We start from the raw sequence: 13,632 nt of genomic DNA on the forward strand, positions 1-13,632 counted from the left end.
CAATTCATTATACTGGATCTCTTGTCCACTAGTCCCTTCCTAACATTTTAGTTTTTATTTGTTGACGAAATTGTCAGTATATTTAGTCTTAGTTTTAGTCATCGTAACTTAGTTTTCATTTAGTTTCCATCAGTGGAAAAAGGTAGTCGACGAACATTTTTTGTCTTAGTTGTAGTCGACGAAATCAACACTGATCACACTACAGCGTCACACAAAAGTAGCAGATCCGTCGAGCTTGTATAAATCTACTGTTTTTGCTCTTTTTTAATTTGAATCCTGAAAAGTAACCGTTTTGTACACAATGAGGTTTCCACCCGACAGAGAGGATATAAAGTATGTAGGTATGAGTGATGATGTACTTCCCATGAGGCTGGATATGGCAGGTTGGGTCTCACATTCTGAGAAGCGTGTGTGTGTGTGTGTGTGTGTGTGTGTGTGTGTACACTGTGTGTGTGTGTGTGTGCGCATGCGCACAAGACTTTATGAACATGTGACGACTTTACCTCATGGCCGGCCCCCGGCGGTGTAGATAGAAGATAATTTATTCACACGTTATCAAAGACGATGTTATAGTGTGTTTGTTAGTTTTTAGTCATGATATTTGCATATCAATTTCTGCCCCCCACAGAGGCAGAAAACATCAACATCTCTGGAATCTGAAAATGTTTGACCTTTGACCTTTAACCCTGAAAAAAGTAAGTAAATGCCTGTAATATATATATATATATATATTTGTGATCATTAGAATGTCTAGAAGACTAGAACATGTTTTATTTATTATTGTGAAAGATATCCCCCAAATGTAAATTATTAATGTATTATTAGTTTAATAATCGTTATAAATGTGCATACATATATATATATATTTTTTTTTTCTACATAATTTCCTCTGCTTAGTACTAGTAGTAAAAGTAGTAGTAAGGTTGAAATCTCTTTTTTGCAAGTAGAAATATATATCGGGGCTTTGAAGGGTTAAAAAAGTGACATAGTGCTGTTTTTTACCCTATACTGTATATAAATACTTAGTTGGTCCCCAGGGTTCTATGTCATGTCCACAAGTATTTCCTCTACAGCAAAACTCTTTGCCAAAGACGTATGTGCTGCAGCATGTGTGTGTGTGTGTGTGTGTGTGTGTGTGTGTGTGTGTGTGTGTGTGTGTGTGTGTGTGTGTGTGTGTGTGTGTGTGTGTGTGTGTGTGTGTGTGTGTGTGTGTGTGTGTGTGTGTGTGTGTGTGCGTGCGTGCGTGCGTGCGTGCGTGCGTGTGTGTGTGTGTGTGTGTGTGTGTGTGTACGTGCGTGCACCTGTGCGTGTCCGTGTGTTCAAGTGTATTAAGTAGCCCAATCTGTCTCGGCATGGCAGAGGAGAAACACAAGCCTTGAAGACAGCTGTGATCTGCACTGTGCTATATTAGGAGAAGGACCCAGCATGCTCACACTGTACCCCCAGAGTGTCTAGCCCCAGACACTTACAATAGACAAGGGCAGGGAGTTCACCCTCTGTGCAATATGTCTTCTTTCAGTGCTGAAATGTAGCCACTGAAACGCTCTTATCGTCTCCGTGGAAACTGATGAGGGTTTTTGGGAAATGAAGAAGACAAGAGTCGTTGTTGGTCATCTTTCGTTTATTCAGTGACGGCCTGCATAGCACAGATTCCACCACACTGGAAGCTGCAGTGTTGATTTCGTCGACTTAAAACTAAGACGAAAAATGTTCGTCGACTACCTATTTAGACAAAAACTAAATGGAAACTAAATGAAAACTAAGCTATGATGACTAAAACTAAGGCTAAATATATTGACAATTTCGTCAACAAATAAAAACTACACTAAAATATTAGTAAGGGACTAGTGGACAAGAGATCCAGTATAAGTCATTTTACACTTGGTTGCATTGTAACGCGTTGTGTGCTTGTAGATCTGCTATTTTCAACATGTGTAAAATCAGTCATTACGATGGGATCAAAATACATTTTAGTACGTCTTATCTCTCTGACTGTGATGTTCACCCTGCTCTCCCACCAGTCCTTTCTTCTCATCTCGAGAGCTAAAGTCTTTATATACAGTTGCCAGATATTTACAGAAATATTCATGTCCTCACTAATATGTCCTTCAAATATTCATGTCCTCACCCATGTAGTTCTCTCTATCCCTTTGGCCTTTTTAACTGATTGGCTAATAATACACATCTCAAATGTGTTTAATCATCATAACAGATGAGACTTGGGACAACATGCATGGTCAGTTGGATCAAATGGTCAGTGTGGTGTTAGCTGTGCTCTCTGCACGCTGTCATATCAAACGGTCAGTGGATGATAGGCATCGAACGCCCGGGGGTATTTAGGATCATTAAATCAGAGCGCCCAGCGATTTGCAGCAACGGAGCACATTTGGACCCAATTGGACCGGTCCATTTGTTCCATTTGTACACTCCATTTGTACACTCTCAGAGTTACAGACCCATAAGGGTCCATTTGGTTCCTAATTTTCATTTAGCTGCAGGGACCCCCCTGGAACTCTCTCAAGGACCCCTGGGGTTCCCAGGACCCCACTTTGGGAACCACTCATGTAGAGCTTTCCAACTCTATGTACTGTATGTGTGGTTGTTGCTCACAGAGACATGTCGTGGTGCGTTAGCGAGCGCTACGACGCTGTGGTAACTCTAGCACACGCTCTCCTGTTTCGGAGGTGTATTTATGTATTTCTGCCAACCCAAACACTACTCGGCAATTAAAAACGGATGTTAGTTAGTTACGCGCTGTGCGCACTGTCATGTTAATCTGCTGTGTTCTAGACCACAAAAAGGCAGCGCTTCCCAATGCCATGCACCTGCTTTAATATTGCTCTAAATTTATAATATAACGGAAATGTAATTAATTTGGATGTCTGTGTAGGCCTATGTATTTCTCATCTTGATGTTTTCTTTTTTCTTGCTTGTTTTTGTCTCATTTTCTATTGTCTTCACTCTTAGAAACCTTTTTTGTTTTAATTATTGGATTCAAATGTCATTATATATATACTGTATTTGTATTTCCCCAAATTCAAGGTATACCAAAAGTTAACTCTGAACTTGGTAGATCTGCTTTTAACTTCTGTTGTGTGGAAGTCAGACGTCAGTCGTCAGCCTGTCCTTCGGTGCGTGGGGGATGAGGTGCAGATACTCAGACTCAGCCCCCATAGGCTGAGTCATGGGTCTAAATTTAGAGGGGGGGGGGGGGGGGGGGGGGGCGGTGTCTGGGAGCCAGGCCGAGAGCCAGGGGAAGTCCCCACCGTCCCACTGCTCTGGTCAAGGCAAAGGGACAACAGCAGACTGGATCGCCACACACTAAAGGTCCTTTCAAAGCAGGCAGCGATTAACGTGCCTAGTAGTCATTCAAATTTCAATGAGACCCGCGTTGTTTTTCTGTACGCCCCGGAGAAGTCGAGGGGCGACAGCGCGAGCGTATTTTACGTGGGCGCGGTGCCGTGGAATTGTAGCAATATTGTAAATGCTTTGTATTAGCATGTGCATTCCATATATTCCATAGGGCTGGACCACACATTGACATATGACATCATTAACTTGCGACAGGAGCAGTTCCTATTGAGTGAAATATTCTTTATTTATGAAAGAAATACAATATTTAAGGCGTTTTTATTTTAGTTATAGAGGGCAAGTATAATGTTTTAAGACATGTCTTATTAGCCAGGGATCCTTTAAAAAGATATGACTTATGCAATTATGCTACGACTTTATGTCACATATAACTTCTGACCCGTGCACCATAATCAAAAGGATAGTGCAATGAAAGCTTGCAGCTCCGTTTCTATTGCGGTCGAGACTCGGTATGAGGTGTGTGTGTGTGAATGTATGATGTCATGCAGCGTGGTGCTGCTGGAGAGTGTGCTATAATGCGTCCCCCCATGGCTCTGCTGCCCCTTTGCCTTTCCTGGCTGTGCCCTGGGTTGGCTCCCACAGGTGTTAGTTTGCTTGCCACAATGCCACCAGTTCTGGGTGCCTGACGCAGTGTCCTTGACCTTAATGTCTGTGACCTGCGGTAGATCCCCGTAGAGCAGCTGGTTGCCAAACGTTTTAGCCTCAAGCCCCACAAGAGAAATTATAGGCATTTTCCACCGTGACCCAAACTCAAGAAAGTTGTCGGCAAAGGGATTTGGTGTAGAGGGGGAAAAGGGTACACCACGCACAGAGCTGACCCCGGTCAACTATATAAGTATTAGTTTACTAAGTATAGAGGCCTGGTTTAAATGGTTTCTAGACTGCATGTAATAGGCATACTACTGTCAGATTAGGATTATATTGTGTTTTTTTGGTCAGTGTTGTTAAGAGCATCAACTAATGCCCTTAAATGTGGTTTTAGACTATGCAGGCAGCTTATAGTATTTGTAATTAATACACTTGGCAAAATGGTAAATGAACAGTTGTTTCTCGTGTGCTGGTAAAGCCCCTCTACAGTGAATAATGATGCAATGCACTGACATGCAGTGTAAACATGGTGAAGTGAAGAGTGAACATCAGCTCTGGTATGGAGATACTATGTCAGAGGCTCTCCGGTCTCAGGCCCATGTGAACTATACAAGCTATAAAAATACATCTCCATATGTCAGGGGTTCTCAACCTGTGGTTTTATTTTTTGCAACTGAATGGCTGGAAAATGGAAATGAAGAGTTTACAACTTTACATAGTACACAATACACATAGTACATGCATGAACTTTCCTTAATGATTATGTCTTGGTTTCAGTATTAATTTATGATATATTTTCTCTAATATTAAGGTTATTTTTGCAGTCAGTTTGTATTGGGGGTGAGGGGGGGGGGGAATGGGGGTCGCGAGACATGGCCAAAGCATTTCCGGGGGTCCCCAGCCAAAAACGTTGAGAACCCCCTGCCATATGTGATTTTTGATATCATGGCGGCAAGATAACTGTTCAGGAGAGGAGGAGGAAAACTGATTTTTATTTTATTTTATCCAAAATGAGGTTAATTGCACAGGCAGACTCTTCACATACTAGAGCACAACACTGGTGCACAACACTGCTGCACATGCATGCGTATATAGGTGTATACGATACACGCACTGCACATGTATGCACAGATGAATGGACATGCTGTGCACGCCATGTGCGTGTGTCCACATAAGAATGCGCGCATGCGCGCAAACAGGGGGATGCATGTTTACCACGGCACTCATTAAGAAGAGAGGAGGAAATGGGGCCAGCGCTTACAGACAGACAGACAGACAGACAGACAGACAGACAGACAGACAGAAATAACATAAGCGTCACAGTCCCGCCCACGACGAGCAGCCCGGAAGAGAATTCCCCATTCATTTTTCCCATATAGACGTTTCAAAAAGTATTTATTTAAAAATCTATGAGCCTCGGACAAAGCCAACTCTTGTTGGGCCAAATCATGACAATAAACTCAATGTTTTTGGCCGATAAAAGGAGAAAAAAGGGCAGGGTACAACACTTTGTTGTTTTTCTTCTTACTAATTATTTTATCGGCCCAAAACATTGTGTTTATTGTCCTCATGATTTGTTGAACAGTTGGCTTTGTCCGAGGCTCACAGGTCTTTAAATAAATACTTTTGGAAACGTCTATGGGAAAAATGAATGGTGGGGAATTCTCTTCCGGTGCCGCTCGTCGTTCTGATAGGGACTGCAACGCTCTATACCATGGTTCCAAAACAGACAAACAGACCCCAGGGGTCCTTGAGGGAGTTCCAGGGGGTCCCCAGCTAAATTATAGTTTGGAACCAAATGGACCCTTATGGGTCTGTAACTCTGAGAGTGTACAAATGTACACTCTCTTTGTACACTCTCTTTGTACACTCCCAGAGTTAAATTAACATAGATTTTACAATATAAATTGGGGGTCCCAGAGATATAAATGTCATTATATGGGAGTCTGTAACCTAATGCATGTCAAACTGGGGGTCCTTGACATTCAAAAGGTTGAGAATCTCTGCTAGAACCGTAAAAAGCTTCTCTTATGGGGGTCCCTGGCATGTCTTTTCAAATGGGGGTCCGCGAGCCAATTAGGGTCAATTTGGGGGTCCTTGACATGAAACAGTTTGGGAACCACGGTCTATACTGTACCAGCAGGGACAAAACCCTATGATCTCTACCGGTTGCCATTCCAGTGCAAATAAAAGTCTCGTATTCAAAATGTTGAGACTGCGATGCAAGGTATCCTGAAAAAAAATGGAACTACTCAAGTCAAGTTTTACCTCAAACCTTTACTCAAATAACCGTAGTCGAGGAATGTACCTAGTTACTTTTACACCAAAGCTAGTTTCATTCAAGTCCTTTATTCTAAGAAGGCCTGTGTGTGTGTGTGTGTGTGTGTGTGTGTGTGTGTGTGTGTGTGTGTGTGTGTGTGTGTGTGTGTGTGTGTGTGTGTGTGTGTGTGTGTGTGTGTGTGTGCGCGCGCATGCGTGCGTGCGTGACAAATGTCTTTATAAATAACATTTCACTTGACATCTGTTGATAGATGGTGTGTGGGTGTGTGTGTGTGTGTGTGTGTGTGTGTGTGTGTGTGTGTGTGTGTGTGTGTGTGTGTGTGTGTGTGTGTGTGTGTGTGTGACAGTGTGTGACAGTGTGTGTGCTTGCCTAATTTAGTTCCACCATATTTGGTCATAAATAACTGTAGCGCTCTACTTGTCATTTGTAAAGACACCTCAGCAGTCTACTCCAATACCACCTCAGAGGCAAATATTGTACTTTTTACTCGACTACAATGATGTGAAAGCTAGTCTACTTGGTAGACTTGGATTATTATTTAAAAAAACATACATTTACCACTACATTGCCATACATATTCCTATTTGTATACATTTTTAACTCTTTACTGTTAAGGTCCCTGCACCCTGGACGCGTTTTCGAAAAACGCGTCCAGTGTGCAACCACCTTTACTGTTACTTTTGCCTTAAGTAAAAAAGTGTGAGTACTTCGTCCACCAATGTGCAGTGTTGATGTCGTCGACTAAAACTATGACAAAATTCGTCAACTACCGAAAACTAAATGAAAACTAAGCTATGATGACCAAAACTATGACTAAATGAATTGACAAACAATTCAATACAAACTAGACTAAAATGTTAGGAAGGGACTATTGGACAAGAGATCCAGTACAAGTCATTTTGCACTTGGTTGCATGCTGAAAATAGCAGATCTACAAGCTTGCAGCACGACGCGTTGTGAGCTTGTAGCTTGAGCTTGTAGATCTGCTATTTTCAGCAAGTGTAAAATCAGTCATTACAACGGCATCAAGGCCTGCCAAAATACATTTCAGTCGACTAAATCAACTGTAGATTTAGTTGACTAAAATCTTATGATATTTAGTCGACTAAAACATTCCAGGTGACTAAAATATGACTAAAGTTTAATTCCAAAGACTATGACTATAGACTAAAATAGAAATTTGCTGCCAAAAACAAAACTGCCACTGTGTAAAAAGAGACACCTCTGTGAGCAGAAACGTCGACCCTGCCAACAGAGAGAGGCCCTTTCATGACTGGACTGTCTTCCTAAAGTGCTGCCACTTACCAGCGGTATAAATAGACAGGTCTATTGGCTGCCAGTGGTGGAAAGTAACTAAGTACTTTTACTTAAGTACTGTACTTAAGTACAATTTTGAGGTATTTCCTTGAGTATTTCCAATTTCCACTATATCTTTGAGCCAAATTTTTTACTTTTACGTCACTACAATTATTTGAAAACTTTAGTTACTAGTTACTTTGGCGATTTAAAATTTGATTAGAAAAAACATACATTAACCACTTCAACCCTATACATTTTGGCCATTTGAAAATAGCCGATCTACAAGCTCACAATGCGTCGCGTTGCGACGCATTGTGAGCTTGTAGATTGGCTATTTTCAATAGAACTTGTGAAATGGGACATTCTGCAATATGAGTACTTTTCAATTACATTTTCAATTCTGTACTTTTAATTATAACGAAGTAGTTCTAAATTGCAGTATTGGTACTTTTACTTAAGTAAAACAATTGAGTACTCTTTCCACCACTGTTAGCTGCTCACTGTGGTGTATGTAGGGCAGATCGAGCTCTTCAACAGGGGGTCCGGGACCCCCCAGAGGGTCCTCAGAGTTACTACAGGGGGTCAAATCTTTGTGTGATATAGGATTCTGAGGGGAGTGAGGCGAACAAAGAGGTGCCCAAACTGGGGGTCCCCACCAGACGATTAGCTTGACCCATTAAGACCTGAGGCAAATTCTACAATTTTCTGGGAGAAAATATATATATAAAATAATGCGGTGAAAAAAACAGATCTGGAAGCTCAAAGTGACAAAGTGATGCACTATGAGCCTGTAAATCTGCTATATATATATTTTTTTAATGGGGCCCAGTGCCTCCCTGCTTGGCACTCAGCATCAAGGGTTGGATTGGGGGTAAGTCCCTGCGACATACTAGCGTCATGTCCAGGGGGTGTACTTGTACATCAAGCTGTACATTTTGCTTCCTAAACATGTTTTCTTCCAAACTAAAGCAAAATAAACATTCAAAACACAGATTTAGATGTTTATTTTAGTAGTTTATTTTAGCCAATGACAGCTCGTTTTGCTGGGTGAAAATCCACCCTCTCAATTTTCATGATTGGTTGTTGGTACAAAGGAAGTGACCATATTTGGATCAAACCACAGTCAGCTCGAGGTCCAGACCTTTCCAATGATATATGGCATTATATGTTGTTGCCAAGATTTGGATGAGATATTTTGTCACAAAATAGTGGCTTCAAATAAAACGTTTTGGAATTTTACAATACAATTCTTTAAAGGCCGTTTACTCAAAATGAGTTTTCCTCATACCTGGGACAAAGAATCTCCACTTCAGTTGCACTCACATACACCAAACTTTCCAGTCTTATTCATAACTATATTCTGCAGATATTTACAGATGGGTTTGTTGATATATCATTCACAGCCTGATTTACATCACATTTTATACCTAAAAACATGCAGAAAATTGGGTTTTTTATGCCTGTTGACACAATTTTCTGATTTGTGGAGTGATAATTAGAGATATCTAAAATCCCTTCCGTAAATTTCTTTGTCTCTAATATGTCAACAAAATGAAACAATCATTTTGAACCTGGCTTTATCCGATCTTCAGATTTATCGTCCCGAAATGTATGCAAATTAGCACATATAATGCCTAATTTGCATATTTAAACATATCATTTCAGAAAACTTGTAATACAAAAAATCTTAGTTTTAATATAAGTAATCAACTGGAGAAGTTTCATTGTGATAGCTATTAGTTAACTTTTTTTCCCTATTCACCTACCATGTCTCACCTTAAGTAAAACAATTGAGTACTCTTTCCACCACTGTTAGCTGCTCACTGTGGTGTATGTAGGGCAGAGCTCTTCAACAGGGGGTCCGGGACCCCCCAGAGGGTCCTCAGAGTTACTACAGGGGGTCCGGGACCCCCCAGAGGGTCCTCAGAGTTACTACAGGGGGTCAAATCGTTGTGTGATATAGGATTCTGAGGGGAGTGAGGCGAACAAAGAGGTGCCCAAACTGGGGGTCCCCACCAGACGATTAGCTTGACCCATTAAGACCTGAGGCAAATTCTACAATTTTCTGGGAGAAAATATATATATAAAATAATGCGGTGAAAAAAACAGATCTGGAAGCTCAAAGTGACAAAGTGATGCACTATGAGCCTGTAAATCTGCTATATATATATTTTTTTTAATGGGGCCCAGTGCCTCCCTGCTTGGCACTCAGCATCAAGGGTGGGATTGGGGGTAAGTCCCTGCGACATACTAGTGTCATGTCCAGGGGGTGTACTTGTACATCAAGCTGCCTCACGCTACAGAAACAGGAGATAGGCTCCTGCCCTATGGGCCTCATGGCTCGGCAAGGCTACTCACTATTATTTGATAGGACAGTATAGCTGACATACAGGAAATGGGGAGAGAGAGAGATGGGGACTGCCCGGACTGGGGAGTGACACGCAGCAAATGGTCGTATTTAGCATTAGCAGCCTATAGGTGCCCATGCAGACGTCTCTGCCACTCAACATAGTGTTGGTGCTGTGTGTGCTTCAGTGTTGACTTTTTTCACTGACGAAAACTAAATGGAAACTAAATGAATACTAAGCTATGATGACTAAAACTGAGACTAAATATATTTGCAATTTCGTCAACAAATAAAAACTAGACTAAAATGTTAAGAAGGGACTAGTGGACAAGAGATCCAGTAGTCATTTTACACTTGGTTGCATGCTGAAAACAGCAGATCTACAAGCTCACAACGCCTGACGGCATCAAGGCCCGCCAAAATAAATTTTAGTTGACTAAATCAATTGTCGATTTAGTCGACTAAAATCGTATGATATTTAGTCGACTAAAACTAGACTAACACTAAAACATTCCGGGTGACTAAAATGTGACTAAAACTAAATTAAAACTATTCAAGAGACTATGACTAAAACTAAAATCCAAATTTGCTGTCAAAATCAACACTGGGTGTGCTTGTATGAAAAGGGGATGCATGGGGTGAAGGGCCTTGGTAAGGGTGCCGATTGTTATAATAGCTGCCGATTGTTATAACACCAGCAGCAGAAATTGACATAAAATTATAAAGTAGTATTTATTATAGCATAATAGATCATATAAGTCATACGGAAAGGTAACCCTAACCCTTGCCCTCCATATAGCAGTTTTTTGAGTGGTGTAAACCACTCCTACAACTGGCTTTGTTAGTCTGTGCAGAAAAAATGAGCATGGTTGCTATGTTCACCCTGTTCACCCGGGTGAACAGGGTTTTTTTTCTGTGCAGAAAAAATGAGCATGGTTGCTATGTTCACCCTGTTCACCCGGGTGTGATTTCATTACGTCAGACATGATTTCAGTACGTCAGACAGGCTATATAAGACCTTACACCACTCAGTTCACACGGGTGTGATTTTTTTTTTTAGCATATAGCAAAACTTTTTCATGTCAAGGACCCCCAAATTGACACTAATTATAGCCCACAGACCCCCATTTGAAGAGATATGCCAGGGACCCCCATAAGAGAAGATGTTTGCGGCAGTGATTCTCAACCTGTTTAATTTCAAGGACACCCAGTTTGACATGCATATTAGTCTACAGACCCCCATTTAATGGCATTTCTATCTCTGGGACCCCCGATTTATATTGTAAAATCAATGTTAATTTAACTCTGTTTGTAACTCAGAGAGTGTCCATTTGTACACTCTCTGAGTTACAAACCCATAACAAGGGTCCATTTGGTTCCACACTAAATTTAGTTGGGGACCCCCTGGAACTCCCCCAAGGACCCCTGGAGGTCCCTGGACCCCACTTTGGGAACCACTTCCATAAAGTACAGGCTGATGAAACATGAACTCATATTTTTTTTTGAGTAGTGTCGTTTTCTTCCCGAACGGTCACAAGATGACCGAGGCGTAGTAAATGTGACTGTATGACTCAGTCCAGGTATTGCAGTATACTTCTTCAGTATGTGTTATGGGTATGAATGAATGTACTAGTCTGTATCTATCTAATCTGTGTGTGGCAGCGGTGGCCGAACGGATTGCTGAGCGGTCTTGATACCGGAAGGTCGCTAGTTCGAATCAGCGGTCCGACACGTTAAAATTACCACCGCTGAAGTGCCCTTGAACAAGGCATTGAACCACTACGATGAAATGTGTTCTATGAGCAGGGCCTGGCTGGAAACAAGTTCTTGAGCTTAGCCCAGATACCCTGGGTAAATATAGTAATCATTTCATTTGTCATGCGTGCGTGCGTGAGTGCAGAAGCAAACCTTTTTACACATGTACCCTTTTTTTTGGGCGGTTTACAAATATATTTTTGACACAGAAGCAAATGTTTTATGGTCACAGTTTTTCACTGGATGACCTTGTTCATGCAGGCTTACAAATAATGAATGTAAATATATTCGGTATAAACCACTATGGGAAATAAATAAATAAATAACGGGCTTTCTGTGTGTAATATAGAACCACAGAATGGCAGCCACCGCTATGGTATATGTAACCGAGATCTCCTAGCTTATGGGGGACAGTCAGGGGAGTCTATAAGGGTTCGTATTCAGGGAGGCCTTATAGTCTAAGGATCTGTATGTCTTCTTAGGAGCTGGGGAGGGAAGGGAGCTGGTCACGTTTGAGTCTAAAGCCTGTCTCTAGACACCTCCTTCCTTATAGTCTTAATGATATATTAACTCTGCTCTACTGCTCTGCTCGCCATACTATATAGAGTGACGTGACGTCATGGCCTGACATCACACTGTCGACCGTTTCCGTGGCAACAGTATATAATACGCCCTATATACATGGATCATATGGGTGCCTGCATGTGAGGAAACATAATGTCTAGTCTTAATAGTGTGTGTGCGTGGTATCATATGGGTGCTTGCATGTGAAAAAACATAATGTCTCGTCTTAGTAGTGTGTGTGCGTGTGCGCGGTATCATATGGGTGCCTGCATGTGAGAAAACATAATGTCTCGTCTTAATAGTGTGTGCGTGTGCGACGTGTGTGCGCGCGCGCGCGCGCGTGCGTGCGTGCGTGCGTGCGTGCGTGTGTGTGTGTGTGTGTGTGTGTGTGTGTGTGTGTGTGTGTGTGTGTGTGTGTGTGTGTGTCCAACCGCCCTGGAGGAGGGGATGATGATCATTGCTCTGAATACCAGCCATGTGATTAACTTAGCTCTAGTTCATCTCGTCTGGGGTTGAGTTTTGTGGAATTAGCCCATTCTGTACGGGAACACCCTTGTTGGTGTTTCAAGCATTACATGTTACACTTTTAGCTAGAACAACATATTGGAACAACATATTTTCAGATGGGGGGTCGGCGGCAAATTACACATATTTTTGGGGGTCCTTGACATGAAAATGTTTGAGAACGACTGACATAAAAACATGGGTTTTTCAGAAAACTGTCATGATTTACAGTAGAAGACATTTGTAGAATCGACGTCAGGTCAAAATGAATTAACAGGCTCCGTCCGGATCGCTCTCCTCTCACACTGCCAGCCGTCTGACATCAGCAGCAGATCAAAGGTAAGAGAAAACAAAACAAAATAAAGGCTTAATTCTAACCGCATAACGTGGCGTAATCTAATTGTTTATCAACCCGTTTGTGGATGTGGATTCAACAACACACACTGTGAAATCCTCAGCGTTAATTTAACTCCCAACTACAGTGTCCAAATGTGACCAAATGGACCCCGGCCGGCGGCAATAAGGGTTCATTTGGTTACAGTTGTACACACACTCGCGAGTCATACAAATGGATTAATTGAACACAGAGAGGATTTCACTGTGCGGTTCAGTAATTCAATAGATTGTAGGAAGAATGCAGCGGATTACATGCATGCCTGATCATTTATAATGAATGAAAACCCAGGGCTGGAAAAAGTACTGAAATGTTTTACTTTTACTAAAAGTGTCAATACTGCAATTTAGAAATACTCCGTTAAGTCCTGAATTCAAAATTTACAAAGTACAAAAGTATTGGTATCAAAATGTACTTAAAGTACCAAAATTGTAAAGTACTCATTATGCAGAATGTCCCACTTCAAGTTTTCAAACGCGTAAAACATATTTTGAAAATAGCAAGCGTCACATCGCGACACATTGTGAG

This window comes from Electrona antarctica (genome assembly GCF_951216825.1).
Source record: "Electrona antarctica genome assembly, chromosome: 24".
Classification (NCBI taxonomy): Eukaryota; Metazoa; Chordata; class Actinopteri; order Myctophiformes; family Myctophidae; genus Electrona; species Electrona antarctica.